The sequence below is a fragment of the Paroedura picta genome, chromosome 2, assembly GCF_049243985.1.
Source record: "Paroedura picta isolate Pp20150507F chromosome 2, Ppicta_v3.0, whole genome shotgun sequence".
In the NCBI taxonomy this organism is placed as follows: domain Eukaryota; kingdom Metazoa; phylum Chordata; class Lepidosauria; order Squamata; family Gekkonidae; genus Paroedura; species Paroedura picta.
The window spans coordinates 49,555,869-49,570,274 of record NC_135370.1 but is presented as its reverse complement, the minus strand read 5'-3'; the positions used below and the strand labels follow the sequence as shown (position 1 = coordinate 49,570,274).

General features: G+C 42.3%; 1 protein-coding gene across 2 annotated transcripts in view; it reads left to right on the top strand.

Moving 5' to 3' along the window:
• The window catches only part of EPC2 (enhancer of polycomb 2), a 61,810-nt gene that overhangs the window by 12,241 nt on the left and 35,163 nt on the right, over positions 1–14,406 (top strand). The gene's annotated exons all lie outside the window — the stretch shown is intronic.

The following is a 14,406-nucleotide window of genomic DNA, read 5'->3' as shown; positions in this document are numbered from 1 at the left end:
GGGTTTATTAAAAAATTATACATCATACCATCTTTTACTAATGAGATTTTACAGATTCCCCTAGTCCAGGGGTACTCAACCTATGGTCCTCCAGATGTCCATGGACTACAAATGCTGGCAGGGGCTCATGGGAATTGTAGTCCATGGACATCTGGAGGACCACAGGTTGACTACCCCTACCCTAGTCAATGCTCCAGTTACCATGTTGCTGTCCTCTGGTCTCTCATCAGAAGATGGCTAAAGTTCTATCCAGGACAACCTGGACAAGAGAACCAACTTTGCTCTAAGAAAAGCCCACAAGCAACAGCTATGGCAGTCAGAGCATCTGCTGAAGCTTCCATAGTGTCCATAGCAGCCTTCCTGCCAAAACTGGCCATGATCAGTCCTTCCTCAAAGCCCAAAACAGCCCTGTAAAGGGCCCTGCACTCTCCTTCTGCCTACTAGTGACACTTTTCTGAAAACCTGGGGCATTTTTCTGGTTTATAAAAAGATGGGTCTTGCCCGTTCACAGATGCAGTCACCCCTTTTAAGTACCCTCAGATTGGATTGACTGATATTAGAATTGACAAGTGGGGGCTTATGAGGTTTGAGGAAGGAGAGAAATCCCATCCTCACAATTCTTGACTCAACCTGTTGTGTCCCCTGGGCTCACAGAAGATGCCACTGGGCCCACTGCCTCTCTCCCATACTCTCAGTGGCTTGTTTGGAGCTGCTTCAGGCAGCCCTCCAGGGGCTTCCCTTTCTCCTTGTCACTTTTGGCAGCTCACTTGCCACAGCCCTAGGTGGGCCAACCCAGCAGAAGCTCCCAGGCTCTGTCACAGCAGCCTCTGCTGCCACCAGAACTTTTACAGGAGCTCCTGGACACCGCTGCCACAGTTGAGTTCAGTGCAACCACAGTTGTTCCCTTTGGCTGCTGTTGAGGCCAACACAGCTTCCATTGTCTTCTACCGCTGCAGCTGAGCCCTGTGCAGCTGCTGGCATCCTCCATGGCTGAGGCAGGCATGGATGTTGGCATCCTCTGCCTGGCCTGGCTGCCAATATCCTCAAGCTCCACATTCTGTAAGAATGCTGTCTGCACATATGCAGACAATGCAAATGTATTGGGAAGGATTTTATTTTTTTTTTAATTTCTGGTTTTTCTGTACACCTGAAGAGTTTTGCAGATGTGCAGAAAAATCTCTTTGGCTTCTGTGTAGCCCTGATTTGTGGATTTAGCGTGCTGCAGATCGTGACCACATGTGATTAACAGTATATAGATATGATAAAATATATTGGCTCAGAATCAACAACTAACAGGAAGAGAGTCGTGTTGTGCAAAAAGATTTATCTGGACTTCAAAGTTTATATGAGCATTCAGTGTTCATAAGTCCCTGCAAAAAATTTTGAAACGTGACTGTGTAAAGAGAAAGGAATCAGAAACCAATTCCTTTTATGTAGGTTTTTAGGTAAGCCAGGTTCTTCTCAATCTGCCACTTCCACAGATAAATCACATACCTGCAATATGTGAATTAGTAAGACACTAGATTGATTTCATATCTTCTGATCATTAAGTAATGCCACTAATGTTTGTTTCTTTTGATTTGCTAGTGTACCATCTACTACTGCAGCCTTTCTCAACCTTTTTATTGTTGAGAAACCCTTGAAACATTCTTCAGGCTTCAAGAAACCCTGGAAGTGATATCAGCAGGCCGCATCTTCCTCCTAGGCCTCCCCCCCGCCCCGGAAGTTACATGTCACCAGAAGTGACATCACCTAGACACTCCCCCCAGATGTGAGATCACCAGGCTACTCCCACAGCACAGGAAGTGACTGCACAGAAATAATTTCTGATGATTTGTGAATAGTACTCGCATTTTGGGCTGGCTCCTAGTTTGCTGTTCTTCAAATGCAGAAACAGGGCCTGGGCAGGCCTATGCCACACAGTCACCTCCACCCCCAGTGCCAGAAACAGGGTGCCGCACTGTTGTGCCCATGCTCACCCAGGTGCCAGAAAAAGGGCTGGAGCAGGCTTATGCTGTTCTGTTGCCCCCACACCTACCCCAACCCCAGAAACAGGGCTTGGGCAGGCTTTTGCCCTCACGCCAGAAACAGGACCAGGACAGGCCGTATTCCACTCTGTCACACAGCCACCACCATGGCCGTTAAGTTAAAATGAGAGTACTTGTCTCTCTGAACGATTACCATTGTCACAAGCCCCAGCTAGCAAGGATTTGTATGACTGGGGTCTCTCCCATTCTGACCCCGTTCAAGCCTATCATTGGCCATTTTGGGAGGGGGTGGACAAGACTACATATGGTCATATCAACTCATAATTTTTAAAAATTAAAAACTAATAATAAAATCTCACCCAGTTGGCAAAACCCAGGGCAGCAGCAAAATCCCAGGTTTCATGAAACCCCAATTGAGAAAGCCTGTATTACTGTTTTCTATTTTTTAAAATATAAAGATTACTTTGTGTTTTTGTTACTTTCAGATTTATAGATAGAACTCTGTGAAAGATTATTAAACATTTCTGTTCTCCTTAAAGAGGAAGACTCTGGAATAATTTGGAAATTCACAAGAGAGCACGCAATGCTTTTTTCTTCAATTTACTCTGAGAATCCAGTTATAGCCTAAAGCAGAAAACACAAACAGAGCTATCAGTTGCTGCTGTAGACCCTGTCAGGATAGCCATGATGTCCCATATAGGCTACAACTAAAGCAAGGTGGTTTCTATTTCCATGCATGGATTCCCTTTTCATAAATAAAGCTTCGAGCAGTGAGCCAGCTGTCATTTTTCCTAGGGGAAAAAGATCTTGTCCCTTGGGTGCATGGCCTGAGAACATCTAGATTAGACTACTACAGTGTACTGTACATGGAGCTTCCCTTGAAGAGTGTCCAGAACTTCCAGTTGGTTCAGAATACTACATGCTGAATTCTGATTGAAGTGGGTTTCAAAGACCATATCACTCCAGTGCAATTTCTGTAGAGACCTACGTTACATAATGTCACAAATAAAAATTTGATCCATTTTTGCATGCTAAATTGATGCTGTGGCCCAATCCAGATTTAATAATTGGGAAGTAATCTTATGGAAGGCTTGAACAATTAATAGATTATGAGAATATGCTTTTATTATTTTCTCAGGTGAAGTCTAGTTATAACTTGTCAACCTTTGTTGAATGGCAGTGTTTACAACAGCAATAGCTGTTGGTTTCTAAATATGGCCCTGCTGTGTGAAGCATTTCAAAGTCTCCCTAACTCTTAGAAACTCTAATTGAATCAATGCAAAAATGAAACCAACAATTCTTGTTTATTAATAAATATGACAAGCTGAGAAATGAAATAAGGGACAAGATTTCCCTGTTTTGCCATAGCCGTGGCCCTAAACTTCCTACCTGCTGCTTTGTGGATCTCAGGTTGTGGCTTATTCAGCAAAAAATTATATTTAGGATATATTGGACATCATATTGTATTTGTAACTGGTCCACGGGAGCGGTATAAATAAAACACTAAGGGCCCTTTGGGTGGGCCCTGTCCGTAATGGGGAAGGGTGCCCATTGGCCCCTTCCCCCGCTTGTCATTCCGGGGTCACAGCGATTGGCCCCTTGGCCCTGGAATGACCAGTCACGAGGTGCAAAGCGCCTCCCGCCCTGCCCCCCACCCCAATCTTCCGTGTCCTGGCCTGGATGATACTTTCCGCGCCCCTGCCCGCAAGACCGCCGTGATGGACACCCGCTTCTCCCAGCCCCTAACCCCCCCCAAAAGCCGAGCTAACACTGGCTGCCAGCCCAGGAAGCGACGCCTGCCTCTGGAGCCCACCCAAGCATCGGGAAGTGCACCTGCCACCCGAGCCTTCCTGTGCCCCTGCCCGCACGCCCACCACGACGCCTCCCCACTGGCCCTGCTCCCAGTCCCTCGCCCCCCCCCCCACAGAAGTTGGCCTAACCCCGCGCAGCTGGCCGGCCTGTTGAATGAGATATATTTATTTATATACTGCCCTTCCTTGCAGCTCAGGGTGGTTTACAAGGGAACTTTAATAAAAAAACAGTACATTGTAAATAGGAACTTGTGTCAAATGTAAACAGTTTACAAAAAAGCAACATTCACCAGTCTCTTGGGGAGGAAGTAATTAGAATTATTTGTGTGAGAATAATAATTGATCTTTGATTATGCTTAGGTACTTTTACAGGACTTGCCTCTCTTGTGGAGGCTAACTGATAGTAAAAATGAACCCTCCATGCCCTTACTGTATGTGGCCTTTGTCACCCCATCTGGAAGTTCTGTTAGTTCCTGACCTCTGTTTGCTGGGGAGGATGGATGTCAGGTAGAGTATAAGATATTTAGTTTTAGCCAACTTGAGTTCTGGTTAGCATCATTGTAGGGTGTGTAGATTTGAGGCCCAGCAGATTGAAGTTACTCTGCTATTTCTATACATTTGATTCTTTATTAAAATCTCCTAAGCAAACCTGGATATTACATATTGTTTCCTTGGGATTTCTGTGAACTTCAGAGCATCTGGCGATGGCTCCAAACATACTGTGGCTAAAAGACTTGTATTACAGAATGGAGAAATAAATGGTCCCCTCCTGTAATCCAATGGATCAAGGACCTTACAGCCTAATTAACTTTTGTCATGTAGGGTAGCGATCCCCAACCTGTGGGCTGCGGACCACATGTGGTCCATTGACTAATTGGAGGTGGGCCGCCAAGGGTGCCTTCTCTCCCCCCTCCCCCGGCCCTTTACAACATACTTCGGATGTCATTGTCTCCCATCACTCCCAGATGGGACTATCTCGTTGCAGAGAAACAAGCTCAGGGTTCCCATTGATTTGTCATTGTCATGAGTTAAAATTTCCATGAAAATAAAATGTTCCTTGTGTTTATTGTTGTGGCGTGTCTGTATCTTATTTTGAAGGGATGTTTACACATTACCATAGCAATCAGAGAGCGTTAGGGCAGTGGTTGAGAGTAGAGGAGTAAAATACCCCCCCCACCCACTGGGCCTCAGTAAAATTGTCAAGCGTTGAGTGGTCCCCAGTGATAAAAAGGTTGGGGACCACTGATGTAGGGGACAACTGTATATGGACATATTTTTAGGCATTAGGATAACTTATAGATGTTTATGTATAGACTTGCCACCATTGTTATATTTTCTGTTTCTTTTCTGCTTGGGGGCTGCAATTTTGTTATTGTTAAAATCTCAGGTCTTATTTTATTTATTTATTTATCATACTTATATACCGCCCTCCCCGGAGGCTCTTGTTCCAACTACAGTGATTCACTGTTTGCTTCTGGACCTGATTCAGAATGTTATTGAATTTTGAAGTTTTTTACAGCTTGCAGCCGCCATAGTGTAAGGACAGCCTCCAACCATATGAACCTACTTGACCACTACAGTTATCTTTGAATGCTTTGGTTTTCCCTGCCACCGGAGGCCAAATAGGTTGCAACTTGAGAAAGGATCTTCTCAGTTGGAGCTCTAGAATAATGGAATTCCCTCCCCAGGGGAAATTTCGGCTCCTCCCTTCTGTCATTGTTTTCCATCAGTGGGCTTCTTTGTCTGGCTTTCCCTTACCATTCTCATTGATCCTCCTGCCTGCTTGTTTCTGTGTCTTTAGCTGTTTTTAATTGTTATATACATTTTCAAAGCCTGTTTCAATGTTTTTGTTTTTACTTTAGTTTCCTAAATTGTGTGGAAAAGCTGCTCAATTAAATAATTAAATCATAAAATTTTATTAAAGATGTGTCCTGCATCTCTGATGTTGACGGATAAGAGCTTTTCTGGATTAAAAAAAAGCTGGAAATCTGTGTCAGCTAATGGGCCAAATAGGCACTGGGTGGCATGCTGAGATTCTGGATAAAGCCCAGCCAACAAGGCAATGTGACAATCTGTTCATACAGTACTTACAATTAATATGGCATATTTCAAAGTTTTCTTTAGTAATTAAGTCAAACAAACATGCTCATTTGGAATCACGTCAATTTTGGTCATCAGAAAATTTAACAATTCAAAATCTTATAGAATATATATTCAAAATCCATATAAAGGTGTTTTGTTGCAGACTGCTACACTTTTTGCTGACTTCTACGATGAAGAGGATATTCTTAGCTTCCTCTTTTTTAAAAAAAACTCTTAAACTGAGTAACTAACCAAGACAAGTTTGGGCTTAAAATTAAAAGAAACATTAAAAACCCTGGATAGAGTGGTCAATACCACAACAAATACTTTGTGACTGTATAAACCCACTCTGTTCAGTTTTTTTCACTATGGGCTAGACTCAGCAAAGTAGCTCTCTTTGCAAGAGACAAAACGGCAGAGGAGAGGATCTCCATTTTCAAAACTAAATTCATCTCTTTTATATCCCTTCAGAGCCTCCAAAGTTGGCCACTGGGCCATTCTCTTCCGTGTTATTCCAGGTGAGGGTGGGAAGAAGCAGAGGGGAAAAAAAATCAAAGCCAAAAGAAGCAGCAGAGGCAAAAGATGTGAAAGAAGGCATGACGAAAAGTAGGGATGACCTGGGAAGCTCTTCCTCAAGTATGAGATCACTTTAGAAGAAAAGCAAATAAGAGCAAACCACAAAGAGCACAGGTTCAAAGTTGTATTCCCTAATAGGCATGGGCGTGAATCAGTTCATGAGCCAAAATTCAGTATGAACTTGAGCCAGTTTGGAACCCTTAAACTGATGTTCAGGGAGAGAACCTTCTCCAAACATTTACAAGACCTTTGTCCGGTTCAGCTGATCAGATCATTTAAACCATACATCTGACCAGAGCAGGTCCACCCATCAGCTGTTGGGTTTAAATGGCTGTGAACCATTCAATCAACCCATTTCCAGGGGGGAGGTGCCACATACAATCAAGGGGAAGTGGAATGGATCATGAAATGGGTTATGGCCATTTCAATCTAAAAGCAAATGTGTGCACTCACCCCACAGGCTGAAATGGCTGTGAGCCATTTCACCAACTGGTTTTCCTTCCCTCTGATTGGAAGTAGGAAGGAGTAGAACTGACCCATGAAACAGCTGCCAGTCATTTAAACCTAACAGCCAGCCAGGTCAGAAATTTTAGGTTCCTGTGGTATTTTAATGTTTGTGCCCATCCCTATTACACTAATGTTACAAATGTGGCAAACTGGGCAAGGGTGACTCCTACCCAGGAGACAAGTGTAAGAGTTTAGTCCTGCTTCCCTGAGCAATTGGTGGGAATCATACATTTTATGATATCCAAAGAAAGTGTATCATTTGGACAGGAACAGCCTCAGACACTGTATAGCCTCTGTAACTACTTTTTGGACTTGCTAAGTTACTGAGTAGTCTGAGAGGATGCCTGACAGGCTGTCACCAAGAAAATATCTTTTATTCACTGTCTCCTGAGTTCTTATCTAGAAAGCTGACTTTCCCCCTCTCCCACTGTGTATCAAATGCAAGATCTCCCAGTGTCCTGAATGTAACTTTGATGGTGCTAGTCTTGATTTGTAGTCAACAATTAGATTATACGATGTTTTGGTTTAGATATGTATCAGGTTTTGTTTGGCTTGGTTATGTTCTAGGCCCAGTGGATTGAAGTTAGCCTGCTATTTCTATAAGTTGGACACTGCAAACTTTGGGGCTTCTGGCCAGGGATCCAAACAGTCACAACAGGACTACCGATATTGAATCAAATTTTGTATAAATGAAATAATTCACCTGTTCATTGTATATTATACATGCTACAGCACATCAATTGTAGGCAGAAGTGTTCAAAATGTAAACATATCTTTGAAAACAATGGTTATGTCTACACTATAGGCACTGTAATTCATGTTAATAAAAATCCTTAAAAATTAAATATGTTAAAAAAAGAGTTTTGAAGCAATATATGCACTTGAGAAGGCATAGAAAAATGAAATTTCATGGAACATTGCAAAATCTCCATGGCCATTTTAGATGTTGCCTAACAACCCCAATAAGCACTGTTTATATGTCAATAGCATTAAATAGCATTGGTGAAAGTGGCAAGGAGGAGGAAATAGACAGTGCTGGAGGAGGAGACAAGGGGGGAGGGAATGACAAAGACAGGAGAGGGAAAGGGTATAAAGACACAGTGACAGAAAGAGAACCAGAAGAGAAGGCAACAGCAAAGACAGAAGGCATGGGAAAACAAGGAGATGGTTGTGAAAGGATTAGAGGTCAGTGGGGAGGGAGGATTTCTTCTCCCCATTTTGCTCATGGGTTATTTGCTTGTTATTCGCTTACTTAAAAATTTCCATATAACTCACTGTAAGACAGTAAAACTTTGACTTGAAAATCATTTAACTTAAAATAAAATGTTTCAATATTTTTTTCAGCGTTCCCCCAAATTCCCAGGTTTTTGACATTGGAAATAAAAAAAATCCTTTGTGATAAAAAGCCCTGAACTACCCCACCCCCCTTTTCTAGGTCTTCACGGGTAATCCAAATAAATCCCAAGCAAAGGGATAAAAATTCAACAAAATACATGGTTTCTATCAACATGCTATTAATACACAAAAGCAGGATCACATATTCATATGCCAACACTATTTGGTCTCTGACGCTTTTCAGTAAACATTTTCTTTCAACCCCTATCAAAGTTGCAAAAGTTTAGCGATCCTATATTAATAGCAGAACAAATTGACCATTGGATACTCACCGTGAAGGATCCTTCTCCCTGGGCTCTAGTAGTCTCATTTGCATCCGTTCAGGTGGTTGGGTAGACAATTCATTTAGGTTCATCAGCATAAGTAACCTTCCCCCCCCCCACATACACACACTTATTTTGAAAGGTGTTTAACAAAGTGCTATATTTCCTTTTGTGTATTCAACATTTTGAATTTGTACGTTTCTGAAAGATTTATTTCTACTGAAGAGACCTGCAAAGCAATAAACAGAAGAAATCAAATACTAAAGTATAAACACGCATAGAATGATTGAAGTGTTCTCTACAATTTCCAGACAGTTCCAAAGTACTGCTTCCACACCAAACCACTTCAGTAGTTTCTCTAGCCCTGTTAATTCAGGATAATGCAATGAAGCAAAAAAAAAAAAAAAAAAACCATCCCTGTCTCTGAGACTGATCATGGTCTGATGGACTGATCCGGCAAACTCAGATGGAACCAATCCTGTCTCTGGAGCACATCATGCAATCTTCATTTAATTGATAGTCCTGAATGAGGGGAGGACGATGTCTAGATCAGCCATCACCTATTCTAGTCAACAGTACCTATCCCATGCCTACAAAGCAAGCAACATGTCAGCTCCAACTGGAATCTAGCATCCTCAATGAGAAGTTCAGCCCCAAACATAGCCGTTGATCATTAATTCTTAATAGAGAAAAGATGCAAGGTCTTCAGTTTTGACTTTCATTAGACATTTAACTTATGTTTGGCCAGTGCTGCCTTTGAACATAGAGTGCTGTAGAATGTGGTAGATGATGAGTTAATTTCCACCTGTCACTTAGGACACTGCGCTGTTGGAAAGACCATATTAAGGTGCTCCTGTCCTCAGAGAAAGAATGGAACATTGGATCCTTACTGAGATTTCTTTCTGCTCTGGGATTTAGGAGGGCATCATGCACCATCACTACCCTCCCAAAACAAGAGAGAAAAGTGAAGAGCATCTACAGAAAACAGAATCCTAAGTCATCAATCTTATGTGCTCAAGTGATGGGAGAGGGGAGATTCTTGCTTGCACTCAGGCTTCCTTAACTCTTCATATTATTCTTCTGGTTATCAATTGTTTTGTACCTAACATTGAGTTACTTGTTATGGTTGTTATTTTATCTCTGTTCTGTTCCTTCCTGTCCTTGCATTCATAAGCTTTGTAACCAAACTGAGCTGGTGCAACTCCCACCTAGGAGACAGGAAGTTGAAGAAAGTCATGCCTTCTTGAGCAGCTGGTGGGAATCACCCTTATCAAAATGGCCTCCTAACCTCATAACCCTCATGATGAATATCCAAAGTTCTGTTTTCCTGCATTTTTTGCCTGCCAGTTGAGATCTACAGAGGCTCTGCAGTGGACCCTGGATTCTGAAACCCACTCCCCACAAAAATTTGTCAGATTCAGAATCTGCTGTTTTCCCACATCATGTGAAATTTATTTGATTTTCCGGTGTCTTTGTATAATTTAGTATTTCCTACTTCAAAGTGTTTCTATTTCCTCTGAGTTTGTGCATGATTTAGTTACTTTCTTCATGTATAGCCCTCATTTCTCCCCTGTAGGACCCAAAGCAGCTTACTCATTTTCCTTTGTTCCATTTTATCTTCCCAACAACTTTGTAAAGTAGACAAGGTTGAGTGTGCTTAACTGGCCCAGAGTAGGTACTCAATTGCTCAGTCCAAACACCTGGTGAGAACTGGCAACACCTCAGCCAGGGTATACATCAGCAACCAAGGGGGATCCAGGTCATCATCCCTCATCAAAGAGACACACCTGATTCTCAGTTGGGTGGAACAGAGCTTTTCCTCCCTGAGAGCAGAACATATCAAAGGCACTCTCAGCACACAGGCAGAAGGCTCAAATGGCAACAGTTGTCAGAGGGAGAGTGGTCATTGAAACTTCAGGTGTTTCAGTTGATAGTTCTCCAGTTCAGAACCCCAGTACTGGACCTGTTTGCTACCATGCACAATCAACAGGTCAAGCATATCATGTCCAGATCCTTTCACCCCAAGCATAACAAACAGATCTCCTGATGACCCCATGGCCCAAGGATCTATTGCCTTTCTCCAATCTCCATAATTACGAAGTATTAAGGAAAATCTGATTACGGGAAGTGGAGATGATTCTGATACTTCCATATTGGCCATGGAGGCCTTGGTTTTCAGCAATCTTAGAACTCTCCATACAGTCTCCAACCCTTCCATTATCCCCAGACATGCTAGTTCAGGGACCAGTCTGGCTTTCACACCTCCAGTGGCTCAATATAATTGCAAGGAAATTGATAGGGAAAGCCTTATGAAGTCTGGTTACAGTAAGGTAGTGGTAGACACAATTCTAGACTCCAAAAAAGCCTCAATGATGTGAATATACAATTTCATGTGAAAGGTGTTTGTGAGATGGTACAAGAAAAAAAGAGTATAGTAATCCTTTTAATAATCAGTATTCTAGACTTCCTTCAAGAAGGTCACAACAAGGGTTTTAAAGTGTCCACACTACGCCGACAGATTGCCGCCTTAGCAACAGTTGTATCACCCATCAAGAGAGTTCCAGTGATACTATACCCACATATTGGTAGATTCCTTAAGGGAGGCTCCACAAGAGATCTTCCACAATCACATCATTTCCTCTGCAGACTTCATGTAGTTTTTAGGCCTTCACTAGAAAATCTTTCTAAAAAATCCAAGAGATCTCATTAACATATCTCAGGATATGTTCCTAGTTGTTGTGACTTCTGTACTCTTCCTAGTTGTCGTGACTTCTGTACACAGTCTCAGAACTCGGAGCTCTTTTGGTTAATTCAGAGCTCTGCTTATTCCACAGGCACAAGGTCATTCTCAGAATGGATCTCTATTTTCTTCCCAAAGTGAGTTCCAAGTTCCACACCAGCCAGGAGATAAACCTCCCATCTCTTTTTTACAGATCCCAAACACCGCAAACAAAAATAATGGGACACGTTAGAAGTTCCTAGGGCACTCAAAGCCTATCTGATACAAATGGAAGGAATCAGGAAGTCAGAAGCCATGTTCTTATTGGTGTCCCCTCCAAACATAGGCCACAACATTTCTTGGGTCACAGTTAGCAGGTGCCTACAAACATGTATCACAAGGGCCTACAAGGTCCAAGATCAGATAGTTCCACCTGTACTTATCACACATTCAATTAGGTCAGCTGCTACAAATGCAGCATTTGCGAAATGGACATCAAAAGAGGTGTATAAGGCCATTCTCCACCTTCCTATATCACTATAAGTTAAATCATTTTAGTTCTTATAATGCAGCCTTTACTAAGAGGCTGTTACAGTACTTCTTAGATGTAGATGACAATACCCCACCTGGGATTTGAGGTACTGCTCTGGGAGTCCTATCCAATTGTCCCCCACCTTGAAGAATGACCTTGGAAGGTGAAGGGTCCTTCTCATCCAAGGTACAGAGGACATCTCGTCCCCCCAGCACATCATCAAATGCTGGTTTGCTGTTACCATTACAGAACTTTTCAGAGCATAGCCTCAGTTTAGATAGTTGAAATCTTTCTATTCATCCAGAGGTATCACTTTATGGTTTTTCTGAGTGTTCTGGTTACTCAGAATGTTAGTGATGATTGATCGGTCTTGGAGTTTCCAAACTGGCTCGCGGCTTGTTTTGCACAAGGAGATAGGAAACTGGAAAACATTTTCATTTGTTTGTTTATTTATTGCATTTATATACTGCCCTCCTTTGAGGCTCAGGCCAGTTTACATGGAACAAAGAAAATTATACATTGAACTCAGTTTTGTCAGTAAACTGGAATATAACAGTGGTAACAATAATAATAGTAACAGAAAATAACAGTTTAACATAATAGTAATCAAACAGTTCCATGGCTTAGATTCAGATACATGGATTCATGGGAGGGAGGTTCAGGGGCCCAGTGAGTGTTGCTGTTTCCGGCTGACCTGGCAGAAGAGCTCCCTTTTGCAGGCCCTGCATAACTACTTTAGTTCGGTCAGGCCCCTGATCTCCGGGAGCTCATTCTACCAGGTGGAGGCCAGAAAAGAGAAGGCTCTGGTCCTGTTATCACTAGCCAGTTGGGCTAGTGCAAGGCTCTTTGAGGGGCATAGGCAGAAAGGCAGTCCCTAAGGTATACTGGGCCCTGACCGCTTATGAGGGTGAGGAGGATGGGCCAGATGTGGGACCTCCTTGGTGATATGTAAGGAGCCTGGCCACAGTGTTTTTGACCAGCTGTAATTTCCACGCTTCCTTTAATCCTGCCTCCCTGAATAAAAGATGGGAAACCCATCCAGATGTCCTCCATACCTTGGAAGAGAAGCGAATGCTGGCAGGGGCTTCTGGGAATTGTAGTCCATGGACATCTGGAGGGCCGCAGTTTGATTACCCCTGGTCTAGACCAGGGGTGGCTAAACTATGGTTCTGCAGATGAACCTCTGCCAGCACTATGGGAATTGTAGTCATGGACATTTGGAGAACCATAGTTTCGTCACCCCTGGTTCAACATTTCTGTCTTGAGAAGAAGCATGTGAGAGTATTATTTGAAACTTAGTTCAGAAAAAGTTTTATCTTTATAGATAGATTTTTGGTTGTGAGGTTTTGGAGGAAGATGGTATTAATGATTTCCATAACAACAAATATCTCTTAACAGAATATGGAAACAGTTACAATTTTGCTTCTTTATTTCAATGAAATTACACTGTACCCACTGGTCACGGTATTTTCTACCAAATATAAATTTGAGAATTGTTTCATCTCCCCATTTGATTCCTGTTGGGATATAGGAAACTTTTTTGTGCATCATATGAGGGAATGATGTATAGTAAGTTTGCTTGCCCCAGTTATTTTGCAGCAACATTTCATGGAAGAACTTCAAGTGATCACTCATTGAGTGAATATGTGTGTGTGCAAAATCTCTTCAAGAGGGAAACAGAATTTTTCATTTCCTTCATTGGTTCATCGTTGTCCTTAACAGCTTTAAGCTCATGAAGTGGATGTTGCTCAAGATGTCTTATTTTGAAAGTAGTTCAAGCTTTATTGCTATGGTAACTGTCAATGAGGTTTGATGTCATTATATCAAAAGACCTGATGTCCATGATGTGATGTGAAGAAAACCTTGTGCCAAGATTAGTTGTTTTTTATACCCCGCTTTTCACTACCCAAAGAAGTCCAAAGTGGCTTATAATCACCTTCTCTTCCTCTCCCCACCTACCTCCCCTGTGAGGCAGGTGGGGCTGAGAGAACTGTGACAGAACTGCTTTATGAGAACAGCTGAGGCTAACCCATGGTCACCCAGCAGGTTCCTTGGGGAGACGTAGGGAATTAAACCTGGCTCTCCAAATTAGTAGCTGGTGCTCTTAGCTACAACACCAAGCAGGTTTGCTACTGAAAGTTCAATAGCTGTTGTTAGCTCAGTGCTGATTATGAGGATCATTTATGCAAAATACGCAAACTGATTATACCTGCAGCTGAGTAGATGCTGTAGAAGCAATCTGGTCCTTGAGACTTTTCATCAATTGATAGTAGGATTTAATTCCCCCCCCAAAGTACACCCCATTTTTAAAGTTGTTTGAACATGAAGAAGTTAAATGCATTGATATGTGTATGCATGTATGTTAAGGGCCATCAAAATTGTTTCTAATTTATGACAACCCTATGCATTAATGATCTCCAAAAACATCCTATTGTTAACACCCTTACTGAAGTTTTGCAAAATAAGGGCAATGGCTTCTTTTATTGAATCAGTCCATCTCAGATCTTCCTCTTTTCCTGTTTCTCTAATATTT